This window comes from Rhinolophus hipposideros (assembly GCF_964194185.1).
Source record: "Rhinolophus hipposideros genome assembly, chromosome: 24".
NCBI lineage: Eukaryota > Metazoa > Chordata > Mammalia > Chiroptera > Rhinolophidae > Rhinolophus > Rhinolophus hipposideros.
Genome location: NC_138070.1, coordinates 31,084,926 through 31,103,879, shown reverse-complemented (window position 1 = coordinate 31,103,879; position 18,954 = coordinate 31,084,926). Strand labels below are relative to the sequence as shown.

The 18,954-nt window shown below is 36.3% G+C and overlaps 1 protein-coding gene across 4 annotated transcripts in view; it reads right to left on the bottom strand.

Moving 5' to 3' along the window:
- Window positions 1-18,954, bottom strand: part of NTM (neurotrimin) — a 973,794-nt gene that overhangs the window by 481,983 nt on the left and 472,857 nt on the right. The window lies entirely within an intron of this gene.

Here is an 18,954-nt window from a genome sequence, read left to right as displayed (position 1 = left end):
AAAGTGTGATTTGACACCAATCTGATATCTTCCAGAACTGGAATGAAAACCTAGGGCGATGCCAGATTTGAAGGCTTTTTGTAAAATGTAAAGACTACCTAAGTGTTAGTTACTAATAGTGTTTTGAAAATGAGCATGCACATTAATATTATCAAAGGTCAGAGGGAAAAGGATCTTTTCAAGAAGCATCAAAGGGGAGGTTGAATAAAGCATGAATGTTTCATGGGATGCATGCATTTTCTGTAATAAGACCCATTATGACCTTCCTCATAGCCTCGCAGGCAGTGAAGGCTCCATTATGATTAATGTTATCACTTCATCAAGACAGCAACTTTCATGTAGATCAAAAGGATTCCATATGGCCACTATTTAACCTTATTAGAGGAGAAGAAAAGGGATCGACTCTTTAATAAAAACAATCCAGAAAACTTCAACTTCAGAGTTGTTACTACTTGGAAGGTTCCATGTCTTTATCTACAGCTATTGAATTATTTGGTTAGATGAAATCTAAGGGGAAAGAGAAAAGATAAAAGTTTTCCTCCTTCATGGAGGAAAGGGAATTTGAGAGAGGTTAAGAAAAAAATATATATTCAGGATATATTGTATTTTCATACCAATTTTATATATAACCTTGAGAAGTCCCAAGAAAAATTTCATTCAATGACACAACACATCTGTGATACTCGACAACTCTGTTACAAAATGAGAAAATAAAGAATAGAGAGTAAAAAGTGCTTTATTCATTCATTAAACATTTTACTAATATAAAATGGACATTTCCTAAGTGTTGTATCCAGCTTCCAAAATGGTCCCAATGGCCCTCTCCCTCTCCCCTGATATTTATGCCCTTGGATATATTCCCTACTTTTCAGTGTGGGCTAAACCTAGTGACTTGCTTCTAACAAAGAAAATAAAGAGGAAAAAACAGTCAGGATGCCATCACTCTCTAAAATTTGGTTATGAAAGATCGTAACTTCCATCTTGCTCACATTCTATCTCTTGCCCTGTTGGTTGCTCCCTTGGATGAACAGAGCTGCCGTGTTTGGTGCTGTCATATGGAGATGTCCACGTGGCAAGAACTGAGTGCAGCCTCTTGCCAGAAACCCAGGAGGAACTGAATCCTGCCAACAACCATGTGAGCAAGCTTGAAAATAGATCCACCACCAGCAGAGATTTAAGATGACTTTAGTATTAGCAGCCACCTTGATCTCAGCCTGATGTTATATCCAGAGCCAGAAGAACCCAGACTCCTGACCCAGAGCAACTGTAAGAAAATAAACGTCTGGTGCTTTAAGCCACTGAGTTTTGGGGTCATTTGCTGTGCAACAATAGATAAGTAATTCCATATGCACCATGCACTACACTGAGTGCTCAATAAAGTTGTGCAGGCTCATAAGATTCTTAATGTTTTTTGTTTTGTTTTGTTTTCTTAACTGATATTCTGTCCTCAAACTATGGTAAAACTATAACATACAAATCTGCCAATGCCCGTTTCCTTGTTCAGAACCCACCCAGGCTGTTGGTCATCAACAGGATAACATTTGCAAAGCCTACCATGCTTGACTCCTACCTTTCTCTCCAGCTCCATCCCATAGCACTCTATAGGCACACTTTGTGTAGCAGTAATATTGGCCTGTGCTCCCATGTGCAATACATTTTTCCCCCAAGGCTGTGTCTTTTTTCTGTACCTTCTCTCCAGGGGCTTTTTCCTCACCTCTCTCCTAGCTTCTATCTTTACGTATAGAAAGCATAGGCATCCATTAGGAGCCTGATAGGACACTAGCTTCTCCAATTCCCTGATCCTCACAGTTTGGGTTAGGTGGCAGTCCTCTAGTACTCATACAACCTTGGGCTTATCAGAGTCATTACATGCATTGCATTGATAACAGCTGCATACACCCGTGTCTGTATATGTCCTTCAACTCTGAGCTCCTTGAGAGTAAGTCTATGTTTTATATATCACGTTTCCTTCTCATCTATCACAGTGCCTATGTGATAGAACATATCCAGGGTGGATAAACGAATGAATGAATGGCACTTCCCTAAGCATATTTAGAATATATTAAATACAATCCAACCAAAGTCATTGAACTGACCCTAAAGCTCATTGCAGGTAATGGTCAGACTGGGGCTATCACCATGAAGTAGGTAAACCAAATTCCAGCATGACTGGGAACTAGGCAATTTATAGATGAAGAGGTTCATTCTCCTACCTGGAAAACAGTTTACGTCACAGATTTTCTGTTTGGTCATAGGAGAACTGGTCAGTCAGGAATTCCCTCTCAGGCATTCTTATTCTATTAGTGGGCTAACTTGGCTATGGCAGGGAGCCTCAGTCATTGTATTTCTGCAGCTACCATATGGGAGAATTCCATGAATTGGAGTCAACAATGACTACATTGACTTCCTAATATAGGTAATTGGCTTGTAGATGGTAGGTATCAACTGGGTCCTGGCAATGTGTCCAACGCCTTGACTCATAAGACAAAGAAGTAGTATATTTTTAGAGCTAGAAGCAACCTAAAAATGAGATCTATTCTGCTCTTCTCGATTTACAGAAATAACAGCTTAAGTACACTTGTCCCCTATGTATGATAACTTCTCCATGGAAGCCAAGACATGCAAGACACAGAGCTTCCGGCCATCGGTGGAAAGCTGTAGTCATACAGACAACAGCAAAACCCTTACCTAGGAAGAATAATAATAATAACAAAATAATAGTGGTGAGAATAGGAAAGTATCTTCTGCTGAGCGAAAAGACAATGAAAATAGAAGGCATTGTTTAAAATCATTTTAAATCTCATCAGCTGGACTGAAATATAGTTAACGGCAGAAGCATGCATACATTTGCTCAGCTTTTGAAGGATAATATAGAGGGCTGGTACAGAAACCATGGGGCTTCTTTGCAGGTCTTCCCCCATGTCACAGAACTTTAACATGACTCCCCACCCCCAGTTTGGGTTTTTGATCTCAAGCATTCTCCTAGTGCCAGGCTCTAAGCCATAACAAGAGGATTCATTCTTGAGCTAAGAAATGGTTGGTCACCTCTGGACTGATGTCTGACCTGCTGATATTATCACACTAAGTGGGGAGAAAAGTAGAAAATGTTGCTGGACTTCAAGTATGTGGGAAACAAAGATGACTATTCCATTTCTAAAGGGACTGCATTATTTGTGTATACTGGGTCTGCCCTAAAAGGAACTGTTTGGTCCTGACTCTTCCTTGCAAGTTTGCCCATAGCATAAGTTCTGAGAACAAGTCCTAATGCTTGGTCAGCAATAATGTAGAGAGTTCTATTCTTGTACCTTCTCTTGTCTTGACTTACATTATTATTATTATTATTATTATTATTATTAATAGAAATGCCAGTCATATTATAAAATTATATAATTAAAGTACATTTAATATACAACAATAGCTAATATTCATTGAGTAATTACTAGATTTTAGATACCAAACTAAACATTTTATTATTATTATTATTATTATTATTATTATTATTATTATTACTTAAACTTTTATTTATTTAAGTGTGTTTTTCCAGGACCCATCAGCTCCAAGTCAAGTAGTTGTTTCAATCTAGTTGTGGAGGGCACAGCTCACAGTGGCCCGTATGGGGATTGAACCGGCAACCTTGTTGTTAAGATCACCGTGCTCTAACCAACTGAGTTAACCAGCCACCCCCCAACACTTTATTATTTAATGTTCACAATAATTCAATATGGTGAACATTATTATTATTCATATCTTGTAGAAAAGAAAACCGAAATTAGCACATTGTGATAATATGCCTATAGTCCCTACAATAAAAAGAAAGAGGAAATTTTAAACTTAAATCTATGATCCAGAACTAGAAACTTTAACCATCACGTTATGATCATCTTCCTATTTTATTCATTTTATGCCAGACTCTTACTGCTGAGTTACTAGCCCTTTCCCACTGCAGATTTCACTATTGCCTAGTTCTTATTTGTGTCAACTCTGGTACTATGACTTGCCTTTGCTCCATTTTCTCCCTCGCTATTATTTTCTTCCCCCCAGTATAACAAGGCTTTTGTCACTCCCTCCTAAATCGATGATTCAAATCTATTCTCACACTTGAGAGCTATTGCTCTTTCTTCTCTCTTAGCCCAGCCACAGATCCTTTTTGTTCCTAGGCTCTACAGAGGTTCTGCCTTGCTTGGCAGGGCATTTATAAAAACCTTCACCTAACAAATTAGAAAATAATTACATAATACACATTTCCTTAAAGTGTATATGAAATATTTACCACAGATTACTATTTAGGCCACAGAGCAAGTCCTAACTTTATAAATGTAAACAAAAATATAAATATAGGATACGTACTACATAAGGCCACTAGGAGACGTGGTTGATGTGCATAATACATAAAAACAAACGCAGGGAGGCAGGTGAAATAATGACAAAAAGAAACATGTCCCAAATGAAAGAACAGGACAGAAGTCCAGGGGGTGGGGGCAACTAAACAAAATGGATGCAAGCAATATACCAGATGCAGAATTCAAAACACTAGTTGTAAGGATGCTCAATGAAATTAGGGAAATAATATATCATCTCAGTAAGAATTCCAACAAAGAAATAGGAAACAATAAAAAGGAGGTAGAAAAAATAAAAAGAACCAGGCAGAAATGAAGAATGCAATAACTGAAATGAAGAAAACATTAGGGGGAATTAACAGATTAGATGAATCAGAGAATCAAATAAGTTATTTGGAAGATAAGGTAGAAGAAAACCCCCAATTGGAGCAGCAAAATAAATAAATAAATAAATAAATAAATAAATAAATAAATAAATAAATAAGGATAGTTTCAGGACCTTGGGGACAACATCAAGCAACAACATTTGCATTATTAGGGTACCAGAAGGAGAAGAGAGAAAGCAAGGGATTAAAAATCTATTTGAAGAAACAATGGCTGAAAACTTCCCTGACCTGGTGAAGGAAATAGACATACAAGTCTAGGAAATACAGAGAGTCCCAAAGAAAATGACTCCAAAGAGGCCGACACCAAAAAACACATCATAACTAAAATGCCAAAGATTAAAGACAAAAAAAATTTAAATGCTGCAAGAGAAAAGCAGCAGTTTCCTTCAAGGGAGCTCCCATAAGACTGTCAGCTGATTTATCAAGAGAAACTCTGCAGGCCAGAAGGGATTCACACGAAATATTTAACATGATGAAAAGCAAGGATCTAGAACCAAGGTTACTCTACCCAGCAAGGCTATCATTTAGAATTGAAGGAAAGATAAGAATCTTCCCAGAAAAAAGAGCTGAAGGAATTCCTCTCCACCAAACCAGTATTACAAGAAATGTTAAAGGGACTTCTTTAAGAAGAAGGAGAAAGAGTACTAGTAGGAGGAGGAGGACAAGAAGAAATAGAGAAGCAGAAAAAGATAAATAAAATATTTCAAAGAAAAATTTTCTCACTGACAAAGGCAAACACACAATAAAAGCAGTGGATCAACTAATACCAAAGCTAATATAAAGGTTAAAAGGAAAAGTAAGATCATATGTAATTACAACAGTAAATTATACACAAAAATACACACAAAAGTAGTAAAAAATAATGATAAAATACATATACGTGGAAGGGGTGAATAAAAGTAGTAGTGATTTTAAAATGTGTTCAAAGTTAAGAGACCATCAACTTAAAATAGACTGCTATAAACATAGCTTGGTATATATGAAGCACATGGCAACCAAAAACCAAAAATCTACAAGAGATATACAAGAAATAAAGAGAAAGGAATGTAAACACAACACTACAGAAAGTCATCAACATACAAGGAAAGAGAAAGAGAATAAGAAAAAAAAAAGAGTGAAGTACTATAAAAACAAGCAGAAAACAATAAAATGGCAATAACTACATCCTTATCAATAATTACTTGAAATATAAATGGATTAAATACTCTAATCAAAAGATGAATGGATAAAGAAGAAGCGGTACATACAAACAATAAGGTATTACTTGGCCATAAAAGAGAATGAAATCTTTCCGTTTGCAACACCATGGATGTGACTAGAGGTTACTATGCTAAGTAGAATAAGTCAGACAGAGAAAGACAAATAGCATATGATTTCACTTATATGTAGAATCTAAAAAACAAACTAAATGAACAAATAAAACAGAAATTAACTTACAGATACAAAGAACAAAATGATGGTTGCCAGAGGGGAGGGCAGTTAGAAGCTGGGTGAAAAAGATGAAGGGATTTAGAAGTACAAATAGACAGTTACAAAATAGTCACAGGGATGTAAAGTACAGCTTAGGAAATATAGTCGATAATTTTGTAATAAGCATAAATACTGTCATGGGTACAACTTACCGAGGGAGTCACTTTGTAAGTTATATAAATGTTTAACCATGCTGCATACCTGGAACTAATATAATGCTGAATGTCAACTGTAGTTAAAAAATAAGAAAAATATTTTAAAATAAGAAAGTAATAAAAATCAGAAAATAAACTACTGAAATAGAAAACAAATAAAAATTCTAGAGGATTGATGAAGTTAAGAAGTGGTTCTGTGAAAAGACCAAAAAAGGCTCTTGAGCATCTTTTAATGTAGGTTGAGAAAAAAAAGAGAGAGATAGAAAAGGCACAAATACACAATACTAGGAATACAGCAAGCCAGTATATGAAAATAAATTCAAGATATATATATATATATATACACACACATATATATGTATATACATATATATATATATATGTATATGTATAGTGCATTGGAAAAATTAGCATAGGTATAAGTTCAAACTACCCAAAGCAATGTACAGATCCAATACAATCCCTTTCAAAGTTCCAGTGGCATACTTCACAGAACTAGAACAAATATATATAAAACTTGTATGGAACCACAAGTGATTTTATTTTATTTTATTTTTATTTTTTTAAATTAAAGTTTATTGGGATGAAAATTGTTAGTAAAGTTACATAGATTTCAGGGGTACAATTCTGTAATATATCATCTATATATATTACATTGTGTGCTCAGCACTCAAGAGTCAGTTCTCTTTCCATCACCATATATTTGATCCCCTTTACCCTCATCTACCACGCCCCTCCCCACTTACTCTCTGGTAACCACTAAACTATTGTCTGTGTCTATGAGTTTTTGTTTCTTTGTTTGTTTGTCTTATTCCTTTGTTGTTTTCAGTTTTATGTATATACCACATATCAATGAAATCATATGGTTCTCTACTTTTTCTGTCTGACTTATTTCATGGATCTTGAGATTACAAGTGATTTTAAATAGCAAAATCAATCTTGAAAAAAAATAAGAAAGGTGAAGCTATTGCACTTCCTGATTTCAAACCATACAACAAGTTTATAGTAATCAAAACAGTATGGTGTTGGCACAAAAATAGTCACAGAGATCTATGGAACAGATTGAGAGCCCCAAAATAAACACACTTATATATGGACAATTAATCTTTGACAAAAGAGCCAAGAACATACAAAGGATAAAGGACAGTCTCTCAACAAATGTTGTTGGGAAACCTGGACAGATACAGGAAAAGAATGAAACTGGACTACTGTCAGACACCATACACAAAAATGAACTCAAAATGGATTAGAATTTAATGTAAGATCTGAAACTGTAAAACCCCTAGAAGAAAATGTTAAGCTCCTCATATTGGTTTTAGTGATGTCTTTGTAGATCTGATTGCAAAGGCAAAATAAACAAAAGTAAAAATAAACACATGGGACTACATCAAGCTAAAACCTTCTGCACAATGAAGGAAACCACCATTAAAATAAGAAGTCAACTTAATGAATAGAAAAATATATTTGCAAACCATATATCTGATAAAAGGTTAAAATCCAAAATATATAAAGAACTCATACAACTCAACAACAAAAAATAACCCAATTAAAAATGAGCTGAGAATTACAATATACATTTATTTAAAAAGACATACAGAGGGCCAACAGGCACATAAAAAGATGTTCAACATCACTATTCAGGAAATGCAAATCAAAATCACAATGAGATGTCACTTCATACCTGTCAGAATGGTATTATCCAAAAGACAAGAAATAAGTGTTGACGAGAATGTGGAAAAAAGGAAACCCTTGTGCACTGTTGGTGGGAATGTATATTGGTGCAGCCACTATGGAAAATAGTTTAGAGACTCCTCAAAAATTTAAAGCTACTACATGACCCAGCAGTTCCACTTCTAGGTATCTACTCAAAAAATATGAAGACACTAATCTAAAAAGATAGATGAGCCCCTGTGTTTATTGCAGCATTATTTACAACAGCCAAGATATGGAAACCACCTACGTGTCCATCCTTTGTTGTTTTCCCCACTGAGGGATGAAAGGATATATATAAATACTGGTCAGCCAGAAAAAAGAATAAAATCTTGTCATTTGCAACAAAGTGGATAGATCTTGAGGGTATTACACTAAGTGAAATAAGTTAGAGAAAGGCAAATAGCGTATGATTTCACTCATATGTGGAATCTTAAAGAAGCAAAACAAACAAACAAAACAAAAATAAACTCATAGATACAGAGAATAGATTAGTGGTTACCAGAGGAGAGGGGAATTGGAAGGTGGAGAAAATAGATAAAGGGGTCAATCGTATGGTGATGGTTGATAACTAGACTTGTGCTTCTGATCACTATATAGTGTATACAGATGTTGAATTATAACGCTGTATACCTGAAACTTATATAATAAAATAATTTCTGAAATACAATATATAGATAACTCAAAAGTTAAATAAACTGTTTAAAGAGGATAAAAAGTGGAAATATTTCCCAGAACACTTGTTGAGCTAGAATAGTGTTGCTACCAAAACAGGAAAAGGAGAGTGCCAGAAAAGGAACATTACAGGGCACTCACATATGTGAATGCAAAATCTAGAGTTGTTTTTTTTAAACGACCAAGTCGTTTTATCTTAGGAATGCAAATTCGATGTAATATAGAAACTGTATTAAAACGTACTAAGTTACATGAATAAATTTAATCTGGTGTTTAAAGATGATGCTCCTCAAGATTTAAGGGGCACGCAATGCATCTGGGGATCTTCTTACATGCAGATTCTGATTTAGTAGAGCTGAGGTGGGCTTGATACCCTGCATGTCTATCAAATTCCCTGGTAAGACTAATGCTGCTGGTCTATCAATTACATTTCAAATGTAACAATGTGGACGACTGTCTTTGAAGGAATAGATTTTTGTTCTCAGGAACATCTCCCCACCTCCATTCTAGAATATAAACACTATCTTATCCAATCCTTATTTAGTTTCATCTCAGGTATTTTCCTTAAGCTAGGCCCTGGGTTACACACTTCTTAGATTCATTTAGTGAGCTTCTGGAACGATTAGTCAACTTTGAAGGGGAAAAACCCCCACTGTTATTCATTTCAATAAATGCAGAATAACTACTTAATAAAATGTGATACCTTCTTGATAGAAACTCAAAGAAAACAGTGCATATAAGGGACTTCCTTAACTTCAAAAGGGGATTTACTAAAAGGGTATGATAAATGTTATATTTAGTAGTGCAGCTATTAGAGGCAATTGCTATAATGTCAGGAAGAAAGCAAAGATGTGTATTTTCAAGGTTTGGGTTCAAGAGTGAGTTGGAGGACAGAGTCAGTACAGGGAGACAACGTGAAGAAATAAAGCTGAAAAGAAACAGAAGAAAAATGACTGCCTTATAATGATTTCTAATTATATGATTATGTAGAAATCCAAGTAAATCAAAAGATTAATTAGAATTAATATATGAGTTTTAAAAAGTTGCTGAATATAAGATCACTATAGAAACATTAATTAAATGTTTAAACACAGAGGCACACAAATAAAAAATTGATTAGACACTATTTATAATGGGAACAAAATAGAGTTTGTGGGAATGACTGTACAAAATCTGTAGGAGATTTACAGCAAAAATAAGATTTTATTGAAAACGAAAAAATGAGACCTAAATAAATGGAAGCACGTTACACGTTCATGGGTGGAAAAATTCAACATCACAAATATACCAGTCTATAAAATCATTCTATAAATTTAATTTAACAGAACTCTACTCAAATTCCCAAGAGAATTTTCCATGGTATTAGACATTAATTTTAGAAAGATAAACAAGAAATAACCAAGATGAATTTGAAAAGCAAGATAGGAAGACTCATCCTACTAGATAGCAAAACATATTTCAGAGCTACAGTAATTAAGACATTATATATGTGTCCAAGAACAGACAAATGGACCAGTGGAACAGAAGCCCCAGAAAACAAATTATGTGGAATCTGGATTTAGGGAATAATGGACATTGCAGGTTCTTGGGGACTCAATAGATGTTGCTGGGACCTCATTTGCAACCATACACAAAAATCAATTTCAGGCTGATGTAACAGCTAGATACGAGAAGAAAAGCTTTTCATTTTTAGAATACAAACATAAGAGAGTGTGTTTATGTGCTTCTTGTAGAAAATTATTTTTATGCTAATATATATATACATATATGTATAATTTTAGTTAATTAAAACAAAAACTGAAAAACTTCTTTACCCCTCCAAAAATCATAAAGTGAAAATGCAAATCAAAAATGTTAAGATTTGCAAAAATGACTGGCAAAAATGTTAAGATCCAAGTAAAATGGGTATTAAGCACGTCTTTATGCTTTATTATTCATTGGTGTTCTATATATTTGAAATCTCCATATCATAAATGTTGATAGCGATTTTCATAGTGTTTGCATTAAAACATACACAAATTTCCTTACTCCATGGTTGATATATTCAAACAATGTACTGTCACAGTGTCTTATTTTATTTTATTTTTTATTAGTTTCAGGTATACGAAGGAACATAGTGATTAGACATTTATATACCTCACAAATCAATAACCCCAATAAGTCTATTATCCCTCTGACACTAGAGTGTCTTTTGAAAAGAGGCCAGTTTTCCATGATTTCTTTTCCCTCTTTATGAATATGCTCAGTAAATAATATACATCTTCAGGTCATCTCCAGGTGTCAGCAGATTTGTGGACACTATTTGACAACAGGCTCCTGACTCTCAGTGCTCTACTTACCACACCACATTTTCTTAATACAGTAAATAGTATGGAATGAAACAGAAATCACAGCCTGCAAAACTGTACTATATAACTCTCCAAACACATAAACTCTACCAAACCAAGACACGCAACACAAACAATCTAAACTGAAGTTGTTCTATTACCAGATCATTCAGATCCTTATTTCAAAAATAAAGTCATAGAATAGACCAAATTGATTTATGTTTACAATATTTGTTAATCTCAGCTCAGTCCCCTGTTCACTAACTTCTGCCCTAAAACTGCTCACTGGCTAGCTTCAGCTACCAGAGCCCGGAAAATTGCCCTTTCCTAACTCTGTGCCCTTCTGAGATTCTCTCAAGGTGTTGTTCTCTCTTGCTCAGAAAATTCAATTAACCAGTTTTGTATGATCCACAGGCTTCCCTGGCCATGTTTGAATGTGCAGGAGCAAATATGGAGTTTGCCCTGTCCCCTGACACACTTGTCCCCTGCTGAATGGTCACTCAGCATCTCTTGCTGCTATTCTATTTTAAGCCCCCAGCTCTGAACTTAGTAAACCCCTCACATATTTCTAAAGGGAGCATGTTCATTCATTCCTCAGGTTTTTGTCACTTCTGCTCCTGCAGCTGTAATACTCTTCCCTCCTTTGCTTTCCACACTGACTCCCATTCTTTTCTCAGCCCAGGTGGTTCTTCCTCTGGGAACCTTTTCTGGTCCCTCTACCTGAGGTGGTAAGCCCTCAGTTGAGCTCCCATTGTGCCTCACACTGACCTATATTTCCATTTTCTGTTTTCTTCTCCGTCTTTCCCACTAGATCAGTAGTTCTCTTCCATGACTACATATTAGAAACACTGGAGAACTTTTAAAATGTTGCCTTCTTGGTATGGGGTATGGCCTGGGTATTTGGACTTTTAAAAGCACACAGGGGATTTTAATGTTGAACTAATATTGAAAATCACTGAATTAGCTAATAGCCAGTGAGCTCTTTGATTGCAGAAGTTACGTTATGTGCCATTGGAGCTTTAACACCTAACACAGTGCTGGACACTTAGTTTGTGTGTGTGTGTGTTTTTGTTTTTGTTTTTTAAGCCAATGGAAGGCAACTGTGGAGAACTACGTTCTGATTCTGATGTAAAGTACCCCACCAGCTTGCTATGTCACTATATTTGGCAACAGTACTTGGCAGTAATTCCCAAAACGATGACTGTAACTCAATTATAGAATTATCACAATTTTTATAGCTATCGATTTCATATTTCAGTCTCTCTTGCTGCAGTACTGTGAGTTCTATGAGGGGAGAGTCTACACCTTATTTATTTTTATATCTCCAGAGCCAAGAGCAGTTCATGACCTACAAAATGTCTCAAAAATTTGTGCTTAACTGATTTAACAGACCATAAATTGAAAGATCTCTGTTTAAATTAATCAACAAAAGCCTCAAGAGGGCCCGCAGAACTGTGTACCATCCCACTAGCTCATTCACTGTCCCACTCCCCAAGATGATCATTTTATACCTTCTCCTCTCTTCAACTTCTTACATTCCCTCCACCACCCTCAAATTGGCCTCGTGACCTAACTTGTTACTGCACTGAAAAACTTAAAACTGTGTGGAAGAGTACTTCGTAGACTCGCCCACCCTCCTTCCACCTGCCAGCATTGGTACCCACAGCGGTCTCCAGTCAGCACCAGCTCCTGCAACGTCTAATTAGGCCAGGACATCACTCATGTGTCTCACACGCTCCTACAGGCCATTTTTGCTCTCCCTTCTGAATCGTTCCCATCAACATACAAATGTGCTGCTGAACCTTCCATTTAAAAAATACAGCCATTTTAAAAATTAAATTTATTGGGGTGACTGGTTAATAACATTATGTAGGTTTCAGATGTACAATTCTGTAATATATCATCTGTATAATCATTGTGTGTTCACCACCCAGAGTTAGTTCTCCTTCCGTCACTATATCTTTGACCCCTTTGACCCCTTTACCCTCTTCTACCTTTCCGCCTCCTGGCTTGCTCTCTGGCAACCACTAAACTGTTGTCTATGAACCCTGATATACTGCTGGTGGGAATGTAAACTGGTGCAGCCGCTGTGGAAGACAGTATGGAGATTCCTTTTAAAAATTAAGAATAGAATTACCATATGGCCCAGCTATCCCTCTTCTGGGTATCTACTCTAAAAATTTGAAAACGTATATCCATAAAACAGCCTTTTAATTTACCTTACTTCTGTCATTTCTTTGCTCCCTTCTTTAGGAAAAAAAAAAAGTCCTTAAAAAAGTTGTCTATTTCATTGCTCCTGTTTATCTCTTCATAGTCTCTCTTCAGTTCTCTTCAGTCAGGCTTTTTTTTTTTTTAATTAAATTTATTGGGGTGACAATTGTTAGTAAATTTACATAGATTTCAGGTGTACAATTCTGTATTACATCGTCTATAAATCCCATTGTGTGTTCACCACCCAGAGTCAGTTCTCCTTCCATCACCATATATTTGATCCCCTTTACCCTCATCACCCACCCCCCACACCCTTACCCTCTGGTAACCACTAAATTATTGTCTGTGTCTATGAGTTTTTCTTTCTCATTTGTTTGTCTTGTTCTTTTTGGTTTATATACCACATATCAGTGAAATCATAGGGTTCTATGCTTTTTCTGTCTGACTTATTTCACTTAGCATTATACTCTCAAGATCCATCCATGTTGTCACAAATGCTCCTATATCATCTTTCCTTAAAGCCGAATAGTATTCCATTGTGTATATGTACCACAACTTCTTTTTTTTTTTTTTTTTCATAAATTTATTTATTTATTAGTTTCAGGTGTACAAAACAAGGTAATACTTAGACATTCATCATTTATATCCCTCACACTGTGAACCCCCCTCCCCCATCCACCATCCCTCCGACCCCACACCGAACCATCACATTATATATATAAAATTATAGTTGGCATTCATTAATGTCCAGCCTCTGGTGTCCAATGCCATGATCAGGTATCCACAGCATCCCTGAGGTGGTCTCCCAAACAGGACGCATGCCCATCGGATACCCAACAAAATCTCCACAACATTATAGAATACCTTCCCCAAATTAATTTTCAAAAAAAAAAAACAAAAACAAAAAAAAAAACCCCGAGGCCATCTTGTGGTCACCAGCTGCCTCCAAATCCCTTCACCTTTCCCCTTATCCCCAACCCCCTCCCACACACCCATCTAACCACTCTCGGTTTTTTCTCTGCGTCCCCAAAACTGTCTCTGATTAGTTCATTCACATAGTCTTTTCTTTAGATTCCATATATAAGTGAGATCATATGGTACTTGTCTTTCTCTTTCTGACTTATTTCACTTAACATAATGTTCTCTAGATCCATCCATGTTGCTGCAAATGATAAGATTTCTTTCTTCTTTATGGCTGCGTAATACTCCATTGTATAAATGTACCACAGCTTCTTAATCCAGTCATCTACCGATGGGCATTTCGGTTGTTTCCATATCTTGGCTATTGTGTAAAGTGCTGTACCACAACTTCTTTATCCATTCATCTATCGAAGGACATTTTGGTTGTTTCTATGTCTTGGCCACCGTTTTTTTACTCTCACTATTCATCTGAAAATGTTCTCAAGGTTTCTGTTGAATGCCCTGCCCCCAAATGTAATGGTAACTTCTCAGGCCTCATCTAACCTAACCTATCAGCAGCATTTAGTCATTCAACCCTCCCTAATCTACCTGCTTCACATGACATCCACTGTCTTTGTTTTTCTCCTGTTTCACTGGCTGTTCTTTACAGTTCCCTTCTCTGTGTCCTCATTTTCTCTTCTACTCCTTAATATTGGCATGTTCAAGGACTCAATCTTTATCCCTTTCCTCTATTCTCATTCACTTCCTTGGGGACCCCATTTGGTCTCATGGCTTTAAGTAGCATCTCTATGACAACAACATCAAAATGTGTATCTTTGGTACAAATCTGAACTATAGAAGTGAATATGCAATTACCTGCCCTTCAATTATCAGCCTATGCCTGATAGACACAATAAACTCAGCATCTTCAAAATGAAACTGCTGCCCTACCTCCAAACATGAGGCACTCATAGCCCATCTCAACTTATGGCAAGTCTATCCTTCCAGTTGTCCAGGCCAAATGTCTTGCTATCATACATGCTTCTTCCCTCCCTCTCACACTCGAAATTCAGTCTATCAGAAAATCATATTTTCCTACCTTGGAACTATATCCAAACACTGATCACATCTCACTAGCTGCACGGCTACCATGTTGGCCTGGGCCACCACTATCTCTTACATGCATTATTACAATAGTTTTCCTATTGTTCTCCCTGCATCCACAGTTACCCATACCCACCCAAATACAGTCTTAACACTGCAGCGAAAAATTCATGATGCTTTTCAATGTACATTCTGTGCAAAACCCTGCAGCGGCTGTCAATTTCTCTCAGAGTAAAAGCCTATCGCCTTACCGTGACCTATAAGTCTCTTCTTTTTTAGCTTCCTGTTATCTTTATTACCTTGACTCCTACAATATCCCTGGGCTCACTTTGCTTCAGCCACTGACTACCTTGCTTCTCATTGAGCATGCCCAGCATTCTCCTTAGGGCTTTTGTGCTGGCTGATTCCTTGCCTGGACTATTTTTTCCCTTGACGTCTACATGATTCATTTCCTCACCTCCTTCAAATATTTGCTCTAGTGTCATCTTATGAGTGATGCGTACTCTGAATACCCTGTTAAAACTGCAACCTGCCCCAGCCCTGAAACTTCCAATCCTTAACCCTTTTCTGTTTTTACCCTATCTTAGTATCTTAAAACATAAAACATGATTTACTTACTTATTACATTTACCATTTATTGCCTCTTCACTTATCCATCTTGATAATCAAAACGTAAGCCCCTATTTTTTATCCATCCAATTCCAGTATATCCTATCAGACCAATTTGAGTGTGTATGTTGTATTGAGGCCCACACATAAACACATACACACAGTCATGTATATTTTAACTTGCTTTCGCCTGTTCCATATTTTCACACTGACCACTTTCCTATTGACCATTCATCCTGGCATTGAACTAAGCACTTTAACTACACTATCTCCAATCCTCACAACACGGTTGAAAGATAGATATGATTATTTCCATTTTAAATATGCATAAAATCCAACCCAGAGCGATTTATTAATTTTAAATACAACCAATAAACCAGAGTCAGGGGTTGATTCCAATGCTTTTCAGTCTAAAGCCACTGCTCTGATTTTTCACCTTTTACTGGCCCCATAAGAATGCAGAAGACAAACAAGCCTGGGCATTTCATTTTACTATTTCTGCATTTCCCACCAGTACTTAATATAATATAGGATATTCCTTCCGGATCTTTGATCCTATGTGGCTAGATTCCTGACACAGATGACAGAGTCCGCCTTCCTGGATGTGTAATAACTGAGCATGCTCACAGTTTGGTGCAGTCCACGCCCCGCCCACTGCTGCTGTAATGCTGGAACCAGGTCTCCCTTCCCACTACCTGATGTAAAAATAAATAAATAACTGTGAAAAAAATTCAATCTCCTTTTGGAAGCACTAAATCCCCTCTCCTTTCCAGATGGCTGGGAGATTTCTCCCAGGTGGTAAATATATTATTAAGAACTCATTTCACCGTGAAATTGACTATTCAAAACACAGACAGAAGTTAATATATTAGGACAACCTGTCTGAAAACCCACGTTAGAGAAAATTTATTTTTGTTTAATATAAAACCTGGTATTATACACGACCTCTTTCTAGCTTCCACTGTTAAACTCATCCCCAGACAGAACACCTGTTCGAATGTAAGGGAGCGCCACCACCCAGTCCTATGTCCCGGGTAGAACCCACCCTATGTCATGGCAGTTAATGATGATGGGTCTCAAGTCACATTACACATGGCCCCCAAGTAACTTTTTCCACCAGTTTAAAAATCCTTTTCTGGGCTTGTTCTAGGTTGGCCTTCGAACTAATGATTAAGGGCCATTCTGGGCTAATGTAGTGGAAGAATTAGCATCACTTAGGGGTGATGGGTTCCATCGTCAGAAAAACCATAACGATCACGAAAGAGTAAAGGGGCTCTCAACAAGGATCAATTGGTTGTGAAGCTCCTAAACATTAACTCATTCATGCCTTGTTGATTCACTCTTTAATAACTAGGTTGATTTCTTAGATTATAAAGACAATTACTGGAACAAGTTACAGTCTATCAGTAAACACCTACATTATAATGAGAACAGTGTTTTCGGATTTATACACTCTGTTAGAAAACCCAACTTACAGAGTCTCTAATTACTTAATTGAGGGAGTAAGGGTCATAGAAGGCATGACAGAGGGAGTGCCTTTTTCAAATAATCCTGGAGGAGGAGTAAACTTCATAAAAGCCTGTGTAGAAGTGCTTATCTCTGAAGGGGTCCCCACCTACCCAAATCTTGACACCAATATGGCTCAAAAACACCTACTCGTTCCCCACCAGAGTTTTCACATGTTAATATATATGTGCTTTCTTCTGTACCCTGATCCTTTTGTTTTGAGTTTTGTCCAGAAACTAAAATTTAAAAACAAAATGCAAAATATTTCATAGCTTATACTAGGGAATGTTTGGGTTCTCCATAAGCCTCACAAGAGACTTCTCTTTTGTTTTAAACAGCATCCTTTCAGGAGTGACAGATTTATTAGTAATCATGCAATGAATTTGTTATGTATCATCAGTAGCAAAATCAAACTGACACCTAAATAATGTCTATTAAAGAATTTCTTAATTTAGTCAATTATTTTGATCCATTTAATTATTCGCTTAGACAAGAATTCATTCAAACTACTACCTAGATTTCTTTTTTTAAAAAGCAGTTCCAGAGTAATTAGTAAACCAGTAATTAATAACCCCCTGAGGAATGAAACCATTTTTCACATTTTTAAAGTAAACACAACATCCCTTATCAGGTAACTGACTTCTGCAGTGACTCAATAAAGAACCATCCACTCATAAAATGGAGAGAACCATACAGGGGAGATCATGGTCACTAAAACATCATTTTAAATGAGTTTGAATTCCCAGGCTCAGATAAATCACATATTAGTATAGATATGGGGAAAAATACTTATTAATGTGATTTAGAAAACATTAATTCATCCTTTCATTCACACATCAAGCATTCATTGTCAGCTTACTGAGTTCCAGACATAGTGCTGTGCAGTGGCATATGCAAATGAGAATTTCCTTCACAATTATTTTAATGTATTCACTATTTAAATCCAGAAAGATTTACAAAGGGTTTACAAAAATCTAAAAGTAAGAATTCTGCCCCGGAGAAGCTCTGAAACATACAAACAAACAAAAAGATTCCATGAAAAACTTTGCAAACCAGAAGAAGAACCAGGAATGGAAGGTGGTAAATATCTTAGTTAATTTCAAGGAAAGTTTTATGGGAGTATAAGATACCTATAGAAAAAAAAAGAACACAGCATATGTAAGTGCTGCATGACAAAAATATTCATATATTCACAGTGAATACATCTGCATTGCAGCACCTGTTGAAGAAGTGGAACCTTACCCATACTCAGAATCCCCTCTCTTGACCGCTACCCATCTGTCTCTCCAAAGGTAACACCATCTTGACTTCCACCTACTGGTTAGTTTTTGCCTGTTTTTGTACTCTATGGAAACAATCACTTGTTATGAATTCTTCAGTGTCTGATTTCTTTGATTCAATATTGTATTTGCGAAATTCATCCATGTTATGTATAGTTTGTCAGTCTCAGTGTTTTATAACATTCCATTGGATGACTATGTCTCAATTCAGATATCCATTTAACTGTTCACATTTGAGTTGCTTCCAGTTTGAGGCTAAAACAAATAGTGCAGTTATGAACATT